The sequence below is a fragment of the Lutra lutra genome, chromosome 9 (genome assembly GCF_902655055.1).
Source record: "Lutra lutra chromosome 9, mLutLut1.2, whole genome shotgun sequence".
Taxonomy (NCBI): Eukaryota; Metazoa; Chordata; class Mammalia; order Carnivora; family Mustelidae; genus Lutra; species Lutra lutra.
Window position 1 is genome coordinate 83,321,296 of NC_062286.1, and position 16,074 is coordinate 83,337,369.

Sequence of the window (16,074 nt, forward strand, 5' to 3'; positions counted from 1 at the left end):
TTGATCTTGATGAAGTCCCAATAGTTCATTTTTGCCCTTGCTTCCCTTGCCTTTGGCGATGTTCCTAGGAAGAAGTTGCTGTGGCTGAGGTTGAAGAGGTTGCTGCCTGTGTTCTCCTCAAGGATTTTGATGGATTCCTTTCTCACATTGAGGTCCTTCATCCATTTTGGGTCTATTTTTGTGTGTGGTGTAAGGAAATGGTCCAATTTCATTCTTCTGCATGTGGCTGTCCAATTTTCCCAACACCATTTGTTGAAGAGGCTGTCTTTTTTCCATTGGACATTCTTTCCTGCTTTGTCAAAGATTAGTTGACCATAGAATTGAGGGTCTAATTCTGGGCTCTCCATTCTGTTCCATTGATCTATGTGTCTGTTTTTGTGTCAGTACCATACTGTCTTGATGATGACAGTTTTGTAATAGAGCTTGAAGTCCGGAATTGTGATGCCTCCAACTTTGGCTTTCTTTTTCAATATTCCTTTGGCTTTTTGAGGTCTTTTCTGGTTCCATATAAATTTTAGGATTATTTGTTCCATTTCTTTGAAAAAAAATGGATGGGATTTTGATAGGGATTGCATTAAATGTGTAGATTGCTTTAGGTAGCATAGACATTTTCACAATATTTATTCTTCCAATCCATGAGCATGGAACATTTTTCCATTTCTTTGTGTCTTCCTCAATTTCTTTCATGAGTACTTTATAGTTTTCTGAGTATAGATTCTTTGCCTCTTTGGTTATGTTTATTCCTAGGTATCATATGGTTTTGGGTGCAGTTGTAAATGGGATTGACTCCTTAATTTCTCTTTCTCCTGTCTTGTTGTTGGTGTAAAGAAATGCAACTGATTTCTGTGCATTGGTTTTATATCCTGACACTTTACTGAATTCCTGTACAAGTTCTAGCAGTTTTGGAGTGGAGTCTTTTGGGTTTTCCACATATAGTATCATATCACCAGATGAGCTCTTGCAAGGATGGGGGTTGAGCTTGGGTGGACCCGTGTGGTCTTGAGGTCTTGGGCTGGGGGCTCAGTGGCTGGGACCAAAAAACTTCCGTCTCCTACTTGATAACAGTAATGGTGTTTGGAGTATTTATTAATTGATAAAAGACATAAATCCAAAAGCCACAATGGATTCACCAATGCTTTCAATGAATTTTCATTTTATGGATCAACAATAAAATCTCTATACCCTTCGTGAATGGTAACTTACAAATATATGAATATAATTAATTTACTCTCCTGATAATACCTAAGGATTTTAGGACCTCTTACAATTCCTGTTTCCCTCATTCTCCATCCCCATCCACCTCTCCCCTACCCCACTCCTCCCAAGTTTGTAAAGAAAACTTCAGACAAAGACTCATTTCAAGGCCACCTGCCATGGCACTAGGAATAGGGTCTTCTGGGGGCCACCCTAGAGAAAGGCCTTTTAGAACAGAGGCTCCATTGCCAGCTACCTTACCTGAAGGTCAAGTTTTGGCAGTGGAAATCAGCATCAGATGGAGATGCTGCAGTGACTCAGATCAGGGATAAGATAGGACTCAGTTATGTGGCCCTGTGCCTGGTATACCAGGAGAAAAGGTCCAGGTGATGGGATTTTGTGTAGAGTGCAGGTAGGCTTGGGGAGGGCTGAGGTATTTAAATCCTTGTTACTATTTTATTTTAAAGTAGGCTCCACAGCCAGCATGGAGTCCAATGCAGGGCTTGAACTCATGACTCTGAGATCAAGACCAGAGCTGAGATGAAGAACCAGAGCCCTAACTGACTGAGCCACCCAGGTGCCCCTCAAATGCTTTTTAAAGTAGTGGGGTTTTTTTTGTTGTTGTTTTTTCAGTTTTTGCCTTCCACAGCCTTCAGTGACCAGGAAAGTGTGGGACTCACACTGCGGATCACCCATGCTCCACAACCCTTCCTACCAGACCTGATGGTCTGTTAAGTGTGACTGTCTTATTCTCACCTCTGTAGAGAGTAAGATTTCTCTTCTCTTGGGTACAGTAGGCAGGCTAAGCTTTTGGATTTTGAATTCTTGCTTCTCCTGTTATGGCGGGTAAACATATATTTTATATCCTGTTGTGCAGAACACGACCTTGTGAAAATAAGTGAAAACTACCCAAATGAGAACAGCAAAAGCTATGTATTCAGAGCTGGCTCTAGCAAGGGAGTCAGCCACCGTCACTGGTTTTCACAGACTCGTAGCCAGACTGAGGAGAGGCAGAGCTTTACGGTGGAAAGAGCAGAGATTTTGGGTGTGCCCTGCTTGTAGATATCTGGCGTAGGGAAGCTGAAGGTGAATTTGCTAGAAGCCCGGCATCCTATGTGATTGGTGCATGCTTGGCTTTCTCTGGCTGGTCCTAAATTAGAAGTGCATGGGGGACGAGGACAGATTCAAAGTTAGGAATCAAGTCCTGGCCCTATATGTCTGGCTATTGCGTGTGTATTCAGTTTCTTCCTTTTTTCACCCTCCACAGGATTTGGGCCTATTGCAGGACTGGCCTGGATTGACCCAGATGAGGGTGGGATGGGAGAGCAAGGGTAGAGCTCAGTGAGATTTGTGTTGAAGAAAACAATGCTGGGGCACTTGTGGGGCTCAGTCAGTTAAGCATTTGCCTTCGGGTCCAGTCCTATCTTGGTGTCCTGGGATTGAGCTCAGCCCTGGGCTCCCTGCTCCACGGGGAGCCTGCTCCTCCTGCTTGTGTTCTCTCTCTCTGTGTCAAATAAATAAATAAGTAAATAAATTAGTAAATAAATAAGTAAAATCAATCTTAAAAAAAAAAAAAGAGAGAGAGAGAGAACAATGTGTGTTTCAACGGAAAACTTCTTCACTGTTATACAGATAGCCCTTAGGGTTAGGTTATCAGTGTCTAGTCTAGTTCATCACCTAGGAGCCATTCTGCAACTTTTTGTAAATTGTAGGGAGCTCATAGGCCTAGAAATTGTGTCCCTGTCTGGTTGAGACTTAATTGGCTTCCCCCATACCCCCTTGGAAAAACCAATTTTGTCTCTGATGTAGTTTTGGAATGTTGGTAAGGTCCAGAGCCGACAGCCAAGGAAGAATTCTTGCAACGTCTTTGGAGCAAAAAGGGTGATTTTATTAAAGCATGGGGACAGGCAGAAAGAGCAGCTGCCCTAGGAGTGTGAGGAGCAACTGATTATATACTTTGGGGTTGGGGAAAGGAAGGTAAGGGAAGTTCCATAAGGTTTTTCATATGCTAAGGAAGACTCACAGGACGCCAGACACCTTGCTATTGTCAAGCTAAGGCTATTTTTTCCCTCTAGCAAAGCATAGGTAAGATAGCTGGAAGCTTCCTGCCTCAAGTCCTTGTCAATGGGCAGCAGGTTATAAGGACATTTTATTTTATTATTTTATTTTATTTACATTTCCTTCTGCCTTTGTTTCCCACATCACTATGGATGGGTGGGTGATGATAGCATTCCAGGAAACTGAGTCTGTGGGTCTCTGGAAATTTGGCTATTGATAAGAATGCTTTTTCCTTGTAAATCACAAAGATATTTGTAAACTGATAGAGGCTCCTGTCTTGCAGGACTGTGATCTCTGTTAGTTAACCATTTGTTTTTTCCTTCCCTGATCTTTAGGACAACCGAGAGTACCTGAGGACTGTCATACATTTCCGCTCCTGGGAGTGGGGGTGGGAGGGTGCAGGGTGTCAGCTTCTGCTGTGTTTTCAGCTAGCCTTCTCCTTCCTCATCAGACGGAGCACATATAATGAGGGAACAGAAGGCAAACTGAGGACAAAGTAGATGCTGACAACCCACAACTCTCCTCCCCATGGGATACATGTGACATTCTTCATGTACTCCTGGCTGTCCTAAAGCTAAGGAAAGGAAAAACAAATAGTTAAACTATACAGAGATCACAATCCTACAAGACCTGTGTCTCTCTGAGTTGACGAAAGTCTTGCAATTTATAAGAATAAAGCATTTCTATCAATAACTAGCTTCCAGAAGGAAATGTAGATCAATTAAATGCCCTTATAACCTGCAGCCCACTGACAGATAATAAAAGCAGGCAGAGTGAAATGTTCCTCAGGAAGTTCCCAACTATCTTAATGTTACTGCCTTACTAGAGTAGAGGGGTCAACAACTTGAACTTGAGAATGGCAGGGCCTCGGGTATCTTTAGGTCCTCTTTAGCATATGAAAGTTCTTTCCAAACCTCCCTTTTTCCTTACCTCCCCCAACCCCATAGTATTTAATCAGCCACTCCTTTGTAGCTCCTTCTGCCCATAGGTCCCATCCCTGTGCTTTAATAAACCACCATTTTGCACCAAAGACATCTCAAGAATTCTTTCCTGGTTGTTGGCTCTGGACTCCACTCCACAGAACCTCACCTATATTCCAAAACCACAATGTATGGGAGACTCAGAACGAGTGAGTCTTGTCTTTGCTTAGGGTCTGGGTTTTTATGGGTGGTGATCCTGTGATTATCCTCTCAGGCACCCAGGAACTGGGTAAAACAAAGACAAGTGTTATAAGCCACTTATATCCTAGAGCTAAGGGTCTTAGTGAGTCCGTGGCATGAAAAATCTCACCAGCTTTCTCCTTAGATGTTATTTGTTGTGCTAGAAGGTCCAAAGAAATCAACACCTTGACCTTTGCAAGGAAGACTTCCATCATCTGTACTTCGAAGTGTGAGTAGGGTGGGGATGTAGGGTGGGGATGCTATTCCTAACAAGAATAGAGGCAACAAAGAAGCTGTCTTTCATGAGGTCCCTTCAGTTTCTCAATCTCACAGGTACAAAGCAAGTGGTCTTGAGAGTGATGAGGGCCTTTGGTGCTGGGCTTGTCTGTGGAGAGGGTTTTCCATGTGGTTTTTGGGCAGAGAGCGAAGATAACGGCAGTTAAGTTCCTTCTTGTGGATTCTAGTTTGATCCTGGCCTTGACCGAGATTGACTTTCTCACCAGCTCTGACTACAGTAGGTGTGCCTGCTGGGGAGGTATTGGGGGTGGGGTGTGTCAGAGCCAGATTTAATTTGGTGCGGAAAAATTAGGAAGTGGGAAGTTCCTTGCATCTGAGACTTATTGCTTTGCAGAACAAAAGGCAAAAGAAATGTAGATAAAATTAAATCTCCTTCTAAGAGAATTTTTGTTTTAAAGATTTTACGTATTTATTTGAGACAGAGTGAGAGCACAAGGAGGGGGAGCAGCAGGCAGAGGGAGCAGGAGAAGCAGCCTCCCCTTGGAGCAGGGAGTGGGATGAAGGATTCAGTCCCAGGACCCTGGGATCACGGCCTGAGCCAAAGGCAGATGCTCAACCTACTGAGCCATCTAGGCACCGACTTCTAAGAGACTCTTAAGCATAGGAAAAAAAGGCATTGCTGGAGGGGATGGGGGTGGAGGGAGAGGGGGTAACTGGGTGCTGGATGTTAAGAAGGGCACGTGATATAATGAGCACTGGGTATTTTTTTTTAAAGATTTTATTTATTCATTTGACATAAAGAGAGATAAGAGAGAGAATAAGCTGGGGAAGCTGCAGGCAGAGGGAGAGAGAAAAGTAGGCTCCCTGCTAAGCAGGACCCTGGGATAATGACCTGAGCCAAAGGCTTACGCCCAACCGACTGAGCCACCCAGGTGCCCCAAGCCCTGGGTATTATATAAGACTGATGAATGACTGACCTCTACCTCTGAAACCAATAATACATTATATTTTAATTTTCTGAATTTAAATAAAAAATTTCCTTCTGACTTGTAGCCCATTGACAGATTCTTCCTCCAGGAGGCCCAGTCTTAATGTTAATGCCTTGCCAGAGGAAAAGCAATCCTAGCTTGTTGATAGCCAGGCCTCTAGGATACTGTACATCTTCTTTAACATATGAGAGTCCTTTGGGAAACTTCCCTTGTCTTTACTTTGGCCAGCTTGAAAGTGTATTATCAGTCACCCTTCACAATGCCAGTGCATCTCTTTCCACCCACGCTTCTCCCCATACTATAATAAAAACACCTTTAGTTCTCAAGAATTCTTTCTTGGCCCTTGGCTCCTGAGGCCTCCTTCAAACCCATCACGATGAGGCACGTGTCATGGCTGCTTGATCTTGGAGGTTGCTCTGGGCTTTGGGAGAGCATTCATGCAGCTTGTATCTGCACCACAAACTCACTCCAGCTCCAGTTGGTTGGATTCTTAAATAACACACTTCAGCCCAATCCATCTGAAGGTCGAATAGGCTTTATTAAGCGATTCACACATAGGGCAGCATCCCATCTGGCAGGTAGGGGAGAACACAAATGAAGACAAGATAGAAGCTGTTTATAGGCAGCATGGTGGGACAGGAAGTTATTAGTGAAAGAGGACTGTTCAGGCAAGGTCACCTTCCCTTAGAAGGAAGTACAGGAGGTCTTCCTAAGTGGACCACCTCAACCTCCTCTGAGAGCTGGAGAAGCTCAAGACTTTCTCCAAGAGGCCCAGGTGGCCTCTGTGGTACTGACCAAAAAATTTCAGATTGATTAGCTTAAGCTTTCACTCCTTGAGAAACTGGAACTACATTTAGGTCTTGGTTTGCTGTCTCTACCTTGGGCCAGTGACTTTCTTTTTTGCCAGAGAGAAGGCAGGTTTTGGGGAAGGAAGATTTGTGTAGGGGCATGGAAGGAGATGTTAAGGATCCTGTTTCAGGCTCTGACTCAAAGTGGCAGCTGCAACAGTCACACCACAAAAGCTTCCCTAAATAAACAATCCAATTCTGCACACCAGAAGTGCTTCCCAGAGAAAACGGGGTGTGCAGGGAGTGAGTGGGTGAGGAGTGAGGGTGGAGATGTGGTGATATGGTCCAGCCCAAGCCTGGGCCTGGCTCCCAAGATGTGCGGGGCAGTGGGTGGGGCCCGTTGTGCCTCGGCTTCTGTGAACAGTGAGCTACCAGACACAGAGGGGGCTTTCTGGGAGGATGTGTCACCCTTGGGGAGGAGGGCTGAAACCTCTCCTAGATAGCTCATCTGAGCCCCCGGGGTGTCAGTAGCTCTTGGAGGCCCAGCTGTGTTGGTGCAGAAGAAAGGACACCGGGCTCTCTGGTGCGCACTGTGACACACACACACACACACACACACACACACACACACACACACACACACATATCCCTGGGGGCACCTAGCAGAGAACTGGTTGTTCTAGCTGCTGAGAAACCTTCCAGGTCTGGGTTGATGATTGGGATTTGAGATCACTGGGTCCTGCAGAAGGTCTTCAGTCTTGGAGATAGGGAGACTGAATATACCAATGGACAATGGCCTGAAAATAAGTAAAAACAACTCTGAGCCACAGTCTGCAGTAATGAGCCCAGGAAGCCAGGCTGCTCTCTCCAAGCCAGCCTTGTAGGAGGTCAGAGTCATCATCTAGCAATCAGTCCAGGAAGTCAAGCAGTAACCCTGTAACAGCCAGAGACAGCCAACTCAGTACTCCTCACCCATCACACAGGATGCTCCGCTTCTTCAGCCAGTAGCCTCCAGCCGGGGCACTCCCTTTTTTCCATTACAGAGCTTTCCCCACCCCCAGTGATGGTGGCTGACTTCCCTTGCTAGAGCCAGCTCTGAATGAATAGCCTTTGCCGGTTCTCAGATGAGTGGTCTTCTTTTATTTCTACAAAAGCCTGGGTAGGACCCATGGAGAATCCTAACCCAAAGTGGGTAGGGCCAGCTCCTGACCCAGCCCTTCTCCCAATTCCCCGAATTCCTGGAGCGAGGTTTGGGAGTGGTGGAGAACAAGGCTTGAGGGACTTTTTCAGGGGCTCTTCCTAGGCCTGATAGCTGGGAGACAGGAGGAAGTTTCACAAGAGTGGGAGTCCTAACTGGTGCATTAGACTCATGGGAATTTCAGAGCAGGGCGCCCCTGAAAGTCAGCTGCTGAGTTGAGCGGTCTCTGGACGTTGGCAAATGGGTTTGTGTGGCTGCCCTCAGCGGGTAGCCTTGGGTGTGTACCTAAGTTCTGGGCCTGGGAGGCAGAGACCCAGGCCAGTGAGCAGATGAGAAAACTGGCCAGGTGTGCATCGTGTTACAGGGCCGGCTTTTTTAACTCAAAAAATCACTTTGGTCTATTTTGCATTTAGAGAGAAGTGGCAAAAATAATAAAAAGAATGCTCATGTTCACTCAGGTTCCCCAGATGTTAGTATATTGTTGTATTGACTTTGTTCTCCACTGTCTTCCACATGCTTGTGCGTGTGTACATGTGTATGTGTATTACTTTTTCCTGAATCAATAAAGAGTAAGTTTTAGGCATGTCCCTTTATTCCTGAATATGTTGGGGTATATTTCCTGAAGACAAGTAGTTCTCTTATATAACTACAGCACAAGGAACAAAATTGAGTCGTTCCCATGATATCATTTTCTAAATTACAAACCTTAAATATTGATTTCTCACCTTGTCCTAATAATGTTCCTGAGAGGGAAAGAGAATCCAAGATCGTTTGTGGCTTCTGGTTGCCCTCTCTTTATCTCCTGTAATCAGAGGAGGTTACAGTCTTCCTGAGCATTTCACAATATTGATGCTTTTGAAGAGGAGGAGTCTGGATTCTATAGAAGGCCCCTGTTTTCTGTGTGGTGTTTTCTTGTGACTGGATTCAGGTTGTGCACCTTTGGTGGGGACACCCAGGTGAGGCTGAGCTCCTCTCCTCTCAGTGCCTCACACTACTGACCTTGAATCCACATAGCCACTTCATGGCCTTCTTGTGTGGTTCTGAGATCAAGCTATGTCCAGTGCCACCAGCATTCGGGGCAAGAGAGCTCAGGCCAGAGGTCAGCATGTCCCCCAGAGCAGGCTTCCTGTCACCTTTGTCTCCATCAACAACTGATGGTCAGAATGGGCCTTTTTTTTTTTTTAAGATTTTTTATGTAGAATTTAACACACACACACAGACAGTGAGAGAGAGAGAGAGACAGACAGACAGACAGAGAGTGAGAAAGGGAACACAAGAAGGGGGAGTAAGAGAGGGGGAAGCAGGCTTCCCGCTGAGCAAGGAGCCTGATGCAGGGCTTGATCCCAGGACCCTGAGACCATGACCTGAGCCAAAAGCAGCCATTTAATGACTGAATCACCCAGTTGCCCCCCATCCCTGTTTTTTTGTGTTTTTTTTTTTTTTTGTTTTGTTTTGTTTGTGAGAACAGTGACCAGCTAATGTGCATGGTGCAATTTAGAAACCAGTTTTCTTCACCGAGATTAAGGTGTTTGAGATGTGTGACTAAGATATTGCAGAGAGCTTTTTTCCATTCTTGCATAAACAGGCCATAAAGAGCCCCCTTAGGGATGATGTCCTATCACCCTGTCTCCTGTCTGGTCCCTGGTGGATTCCTGGAGGCCTAATGCTGGCTTGGCTTTTGGCTTGAAGGTCCTGGAATTCCTCCTTCCTTGGGGGCAATGGGAGAGGAACTAATGTTTCCATGCTGGCCCAGTTATTTTCCAAGGACAGGCTGTTGAGCTATTGTGTCCCATCTGGTTCTTAGGGCGGTGGGAGGGACTGAAGGAGCAAACACAGTAATGTTTCCCTTCACTTGTTAAGGGAGGTCAGCAGGCATTTGGGATATAAGTTCTGGCTCTCTTGCTCCAATATTAATGACTTTTACATTTCAGGGACAAAAAGCCACTTGGGACTCATTCACTGTGAGTAGTTGACCTGGAGGGGACTTTGTTTGAAGAGGCTACCACTTGGGAGAGGGAGCAAGGGGGGCAACCCACCATAGGAAGCAGGGGGACTAGTGTTAGGTGGGGAGGGGTGGGTGTTTGCAGGATGAAGACCTTGCCTGAAGGTCTGGGCCTGTGGTCAATGGACAGGACAACTGAGGCCAGCAGGCTGATGGAAAGTGACAGTCTTGTGGCTAGGCCTGTGTCCTGTTGCCACCAGGCCATATCCTGATTTTGCCTACTAATGAGACCACCATGGACCTCTCTCATTAGCAGACTGGGACCGAGTTCTGGTATGACCTTGATCACTGGCTGGGTAACTGAGTGCATTCAGGGAACCAGAAAGGGCTGCTCTGAATCCCTGACTACACACAGAGCAAAGAGACCCGGTCTTGCTGGGGTGTGTGTCGGCACCTGTGTGGACCGATGGCCCATTTCCCACCTGCCACACTGAGCCTAGGAATTCGTAGGAGCCCTAGTGCTTAGACTTCTCAGCTCTGTTGACCTAGTGTGAGCATCCAGTTATTCAAAGCTCATCCCTGTGAGAGGCAGGGGTCAGAGGAATGCAGAAGTGACCAGACTGGGGAGGGGTGTCACTCAGAGATGGACCTGCTGTCCCCTAGCAACTGGGAGCAGTCAGTTCTAGAAATGTTCAGCAGACAGGGACCAGGCAAGGGGCCTCCATCCCAGTCCACACCAGAGAGCGGGGCAGGGGGCTTCTGGGGCAGGTCTGACAGAGAGGTGCACATGCTGTCCTCAGAATTTAGGATTGGGGAGCTGCGCTTTGTGATCAGAGGCACCCCTGGGTTGGTGCTCCGGCTGTGTGAGGTGGGCTTGCTGCCCTACTCTCTCCTGGTCCTTGGGAAAGTGAGCTGATGCCACATAGTGACTTGAAATGGAGGGATGCCCGTCGTGTATTGAACCCAGTTCCTGGAGCACAGATGGGCTTCATAAACATCAGTTCCCTTTGCCTCCTTCCATGTGAACTGGGGTACACGGTGGAGCTGATCTTGAGAAAGAAGTCGAGAGCTCCACCACCAGAATCAGGGATCTGGGGAGGACTGCCTGCTTCCTTAGGGGCTGATTCCCCAAGGCCAGGCAGCCACAAAGACCCTTCTAATCGGGATCCAGGAGTACCTCTGGAAGGCGAATGGACCCATCTTACTGGACTTCCCTCCTTTCCCCACCCACCTACTTCCCACTTTACTCACCCACCTTTGCCTTCCACAGATGTCCCTGCCTTCCAAGCATCTAGACGAGTTTCCTGGCCTCTAACCTCTCTTCCCCTCCAGGCACTGGCCCTAGATGCCAATGCACAGCAGCCCCTGCAGGTCCTGTCCTGCCTGGGGAGAGGGGTCTGGCCTGGCAAGGCTGACTCGATACTGAGCCAATAGCCCACGGCTCCCTAAATTCCTTCTGACTGTAGTAGGCTGGTCCCAGTGCATAAGGTGGGGCTGTGCTCATGAGTGGTGCCAAGAGCCCCGGCAGCCAGGGCTGGGAGCAGGGCAGGCCCTTACTTGGCCTTTAGATAAACAGGGAGCTGTTTCTAGGAGGATTTCACCTCGCAGGCTTTCTGGGTGCCTCCTGGAGTTACGCTTCGGACCGGCTCTTCGTGTCCAGCCCATGAATGAGCCGGTGTTAATTTTGTCGCAGTTGCTGTCATTTCCTGAGTGCTTTACTTTGGGTAGAGCACTTTTCTTTGTTCTGGTTTAAGGCCAAACAACCCTAGATAGACCCAGTTACTGTCTGCAGAGTACAGAGGAAAACACAGGGACACAGAGAGGTTAAGAATCGTGCCCAAGACCACTAAACTAGTAGACAGTCGGGCTCACCTTTGCACGTCAACTCCCTGAACTCAGCAGGTGCTTAGTAAATGTTTGTTAGTGACCAAGAGGGCTCCCACTCTTGCTCACCAGTGTGTTTGTTTTTGGTGTAGCTATTCAAGATCAGTGGTGCTGACCATGCCCTTGGGCAGGGTGAAGGCTCTGCCTCTGTCGGACACCCTGAGTCGCCCCCCACCCCTGCCGGGTCTGGGACCCATTGCCAATCCTGAGGGGAGTGGATTTGGAGATGGCCTCTCACCTGCCCCAGCTGGGAAGGCATTTTGCCTCTGGAATCAAATGCTTGGTGGGAGCAGCCAAGTCATTAACTTCTTGATGGAATGTGATAGGTTCAACTCCCTGGAGTGAAGTATCAGCTGGAAAAATAAAGCGGTAAACACCGATCTCATCTCTGCTGGGTACATGACATTCTGGATTTTACCGTCCTGTTGCTACACGCTGGGCAGCTGGGGACAGTTTCAGTCTTGGAGACATTTGCAATCTCTATCATATCTTTTTCTCTGCAAAGAATGGGGCTGGCCACCTAGTCAGCGTTGCCTGTTTTGTCGCTGTGAGGTTCTTAGCTCACATCCTCCACCAACACCACGGGACAGCTTCGTCATGTCCTGGCCCTGAGCTGGTGGCTGTCCCCCTCGCCACCCACCCCCCCACAGCCAGCCTGTGGGATGGTGATGGGAGCATGGGCTCTGGGACCAGAGGGTCTGAGCTGACATCTCTGCTCCAGCACCAGCCCCCGGTGTGTATCAGTGGCTGGCACCTGGGTAGTTCAGAGTAACAGCTATTTATTGTCCCAGTTCTGGGCTCCAAAAGTCCCAGATCAAGGTGTCTGGCAGGCCCCACTCCCTCTTCCAGCTCTAGGGGACGATCCTTCCTTGCCTCTTCTGGCTTCTGGGGCTGCCAGTGATCATCGGGGTCCCTTGGCTTATAGCTGCATCACATGTCTGTCTTCTCCTTGTGTTTGTCTCTGTGTCCAGATTTCTCCTTTTTATAAGGACACCAGTTGATTGGAGAGGGCCCACCCTAACAACCTCACTTTAACTTGACTCCCTCTGTAAAGACCTGAGTTTCAACTAAGGCAACATTCTGATGTCCCGGGGGTTAAAACCCCAATATACCTTCTTCTGTTGTTGGAGGGAGACACAGTTCAACCCATAACATGGTGTTGCCTTTGACAAGTTACTACTGTCTGCATACCTCGGTTTATTTGCAAAATGGGCTGCAATACATCCTAATACTTAGCTCCTCGGGCTGTTGGGTTGGTGATATAAGTAGATATAGAAATTAAGTGCTTGGGACTGAGGCAGGTGCTTAGTGACAGCTCTGTGAGTTGGAGCAGCTGTTACCAGGGCTTCCTCTGACAGATGCAGAAATGCAAACCCTGGTGGTGAACACGCTTGCCAAGGATCTGAGGTTAGGTGACAAACCTAAGACTGCCTGGAACCAGAGATGGCTCTGGGATTAGCCCCCTGAGACCAGCATTATGCTGGGTGGCCTGGCTGTTTGCCACCGAAGGAAGGAAGCCAGCTGCTCCAGAGAGCACAGAGCCTAGTCTGGAAAGTGTTTTCTCCATCTCCTTTTCCAAAGAATTGTTGTCTAAGCCAGCAAGTCTCCTGTAGCACTCAAATACTCATCGGGGGTCGGGGATGGCTTCGGACCTCTGTCTTCAGCTTGGGTGAAATCCTATCACAAATCCTTTCCTCACTCACGATGGGGGTAGCCCCTAGCCTCTGACAATCTGTGCATCTGTGGATCTCCAAGTACAAGAACAAAACCCACCATGGTGTAAGCCCCTGTATTTGTTTCCTTAGTTCCACTGGTGTTTAGCCCCAAATGGCCCCAAAGCTTGGACAACCCTCGGGACTTGTTAGAGTGGGCCCAGCTGGCTCTTTCTGTCTTTCAGGATCCTAAGGAGCCAGAGCTTGGGGCCAGGGAGCTCTTGGGGTTCTAAATCTGTAGAGGATTCGTGGTTGGATCGACTGGATCCTTGAGAAGCAGACAGATACCTCCCACCCCCCAACCAGAGCCACGATGAAGTCTGGAGGTAGAACTCCTTTGGGTGCAGGTCCAGGAGGGCAAGGCAAGTGGGCATGTCTGCTCATGTGGGATCCTTGCATCGCCTTCTTGATCACCTGAGTCACTCGGAGAGTGGCCAGGATGACTGTGGGGTCATTCATCTTCCTGAGATATTGATGGAAGTGACAGGGTGTTTCCTGATAGGATTAGGGTAGTGGCTTTTATTCTTGCCTGAAGAAGCTGGAAGAAAGTTATAAACCCATGATTTCAGGTAAGAGACCATTTACTACTTTATTTGACTCTCATTGTTTTGAGAAACAGATTAGTTTGAATTACTGGGGAATGTATATATATTATATAGATTTTTATAAGGACAACAGTCGATTGGAGAGGGCCCACCCTAACAATCTCACTTTAACTTGACTGCCTCTGTAAAGACTTGATTTTCAACTAAGGCAACATTCTGATGTCCTGGGGGTTAGAATCCCATCATACCTTTTTCTGTTGTTGGAAGGAGACACAGTTCAACCCATAACATGGTGTTACCTTTGACAAGTTACTATAAGTTAGTTGAATATATTTATATTCAACTAAAAGCAGTTGGAAATCTGTCAAGTACACTCTGTAAATGGATCCAGGCTAATGGAGTGTTCCAAGCAGAGACACCTAGAACAAATAATGATGATTTTTTAACAATGCATCATCACTTTATGGTGTGTGACCATTTTTCCTAAGAATGTAATGTGTACTCACCATAATTTTGGTTGTTTTTTTTTAATTAGCAACACTATTTTTTAAGTTTAAATTTAATTAATTTATTCATTTATCAGAGAGAGAGAGAGAGAGTGCACACAAGCAAGGGGAGTGGCAGGTGGAGGGAGAAGCAGGCTCCTTGCTGAATAGGGAGCCCTATGTGGGACTCAATCCTAGGATTCTGGGATCACGACCTGAGCCTAAGGTAGATGTTTAACCAACTGAGCCACCCAGGCATCCCGGTAAGCCTTTTTAGTACATAGGGAATCGAGTAAATTTCACTCTAAACCTATTCCCAAACTGTCAGCATTATCGACACCCCTGTTTTTACTGGTTTAGTGTCATCAAGACATCCACAGGTAAGGGGGTGGGGATGCACCACATACTCAATGGGTGAGAACAGATGATGTGAACTGCTGAGACCAAACCTGGTGAGAAATGACATCTGAATTACCCTCATATTGGTTATTGGCTGGCCAGCATCTTGCTTGTTATAAATTGACATTCCTTTGTTTATGTCTCTATTATTGTCATTTCTTCCAGTACATTGTAAGTTCTCAGACCTGAGAACAATGCTGGGCTTGAAGTGGGGACTCAACACTGAATCAGTGAAATGTATGAATGGATGAATAAACAGGGCTGTTGCTCCAGACCTTGGTCATTTTTCTGAGTTTGGGTTAATGCGAATTTGAGTCTGATCCCCATGGCTGACCTGATTTCAGGGTAGAAACTAGAAGCTCAGCTCTTCTGATCTAGCCCAGTTTCACCTTTGTCTTTCTTCTGAACTGTCCTCTATGAGTCAGCCTGGGAATTTTCCCCACTTATTTACTCTTTTCTTCCTGCAGGAGGCAAAGACACAGCCCTGGAGAGGGTGTGCAGTTCAGCTCCTCGGGCAGTGGCTCTCAACCCTGGCAGGCAACACATTAGAATAACTGGGGGAGCTTAAAAGGAATTGACTAGCCCATCTCCACCCCTTTCCAGGGCTAATTGGTATGAAGGTGGGTCTGGGCACCAGCATTTGTTACAGACTTCTCCTGTGCAGCCAGAATTGAGAACCACTGGAATGGTGCTTCTTAAAATTTTGTCAGTATCAAACATCCAGATGGCCAACAGACACATGAAAGATACTTAACATCACTCATCATCAATGAAATGCAAATCAAAATCAAATGAGCTATTACCTCACACCTGTCAGAATGGCTAGTATCAAAAAGACAAGAAAGGAGCATTGGTGAGGATGTAGAGAAAGGGGGAACCCTCATGCACTATTGGTCGGAATGCAAACTGGGGCAGCCACTGTGGAAAATAGTATGGAGGTTCCTCAAAAAGTTAGAAATACCATATGACCCAGTAATTCTACTTCTGGGTATTTACCCGAAGACAACAAATATGCTCATTGGAAAAGTTATGTGCGCCCCTATGTTTATTGCAGCATTATGATAGCCAAGGTATGGAAGCAACTCAAGTGTCCATTGATAGATGAATGGATAAAGACGATATGGTAATGGGGCACTGGGTGGCTTAGTCAGTGAAGTGTCTGACTCTGGATTTTGGCTCAGGTCATGATTTGGGGGTCATGGGATCAAGCCCCACATCTGGCTCCATGCTCAGCAGGGAGTCTGCTTAAGATTATCTCCCTCTCCCTGTGCCCCACCCCTCCCCCTTGCTCTCTCTCTCTCTCTCTAAAAGAGAAAAGATGTGGTATATATACACAATGGAATATCACTCAGCCATAAAAAGAGAATGTGATCTTGCCATTTCCATCATCATGGTTGAACTTAGGGAGTACAGTGCTAAGTGAAATAAGTCAGAGGAAGACAAGTTCCATTATGGCTGCACTTCTATGTGAAATCTAACATAA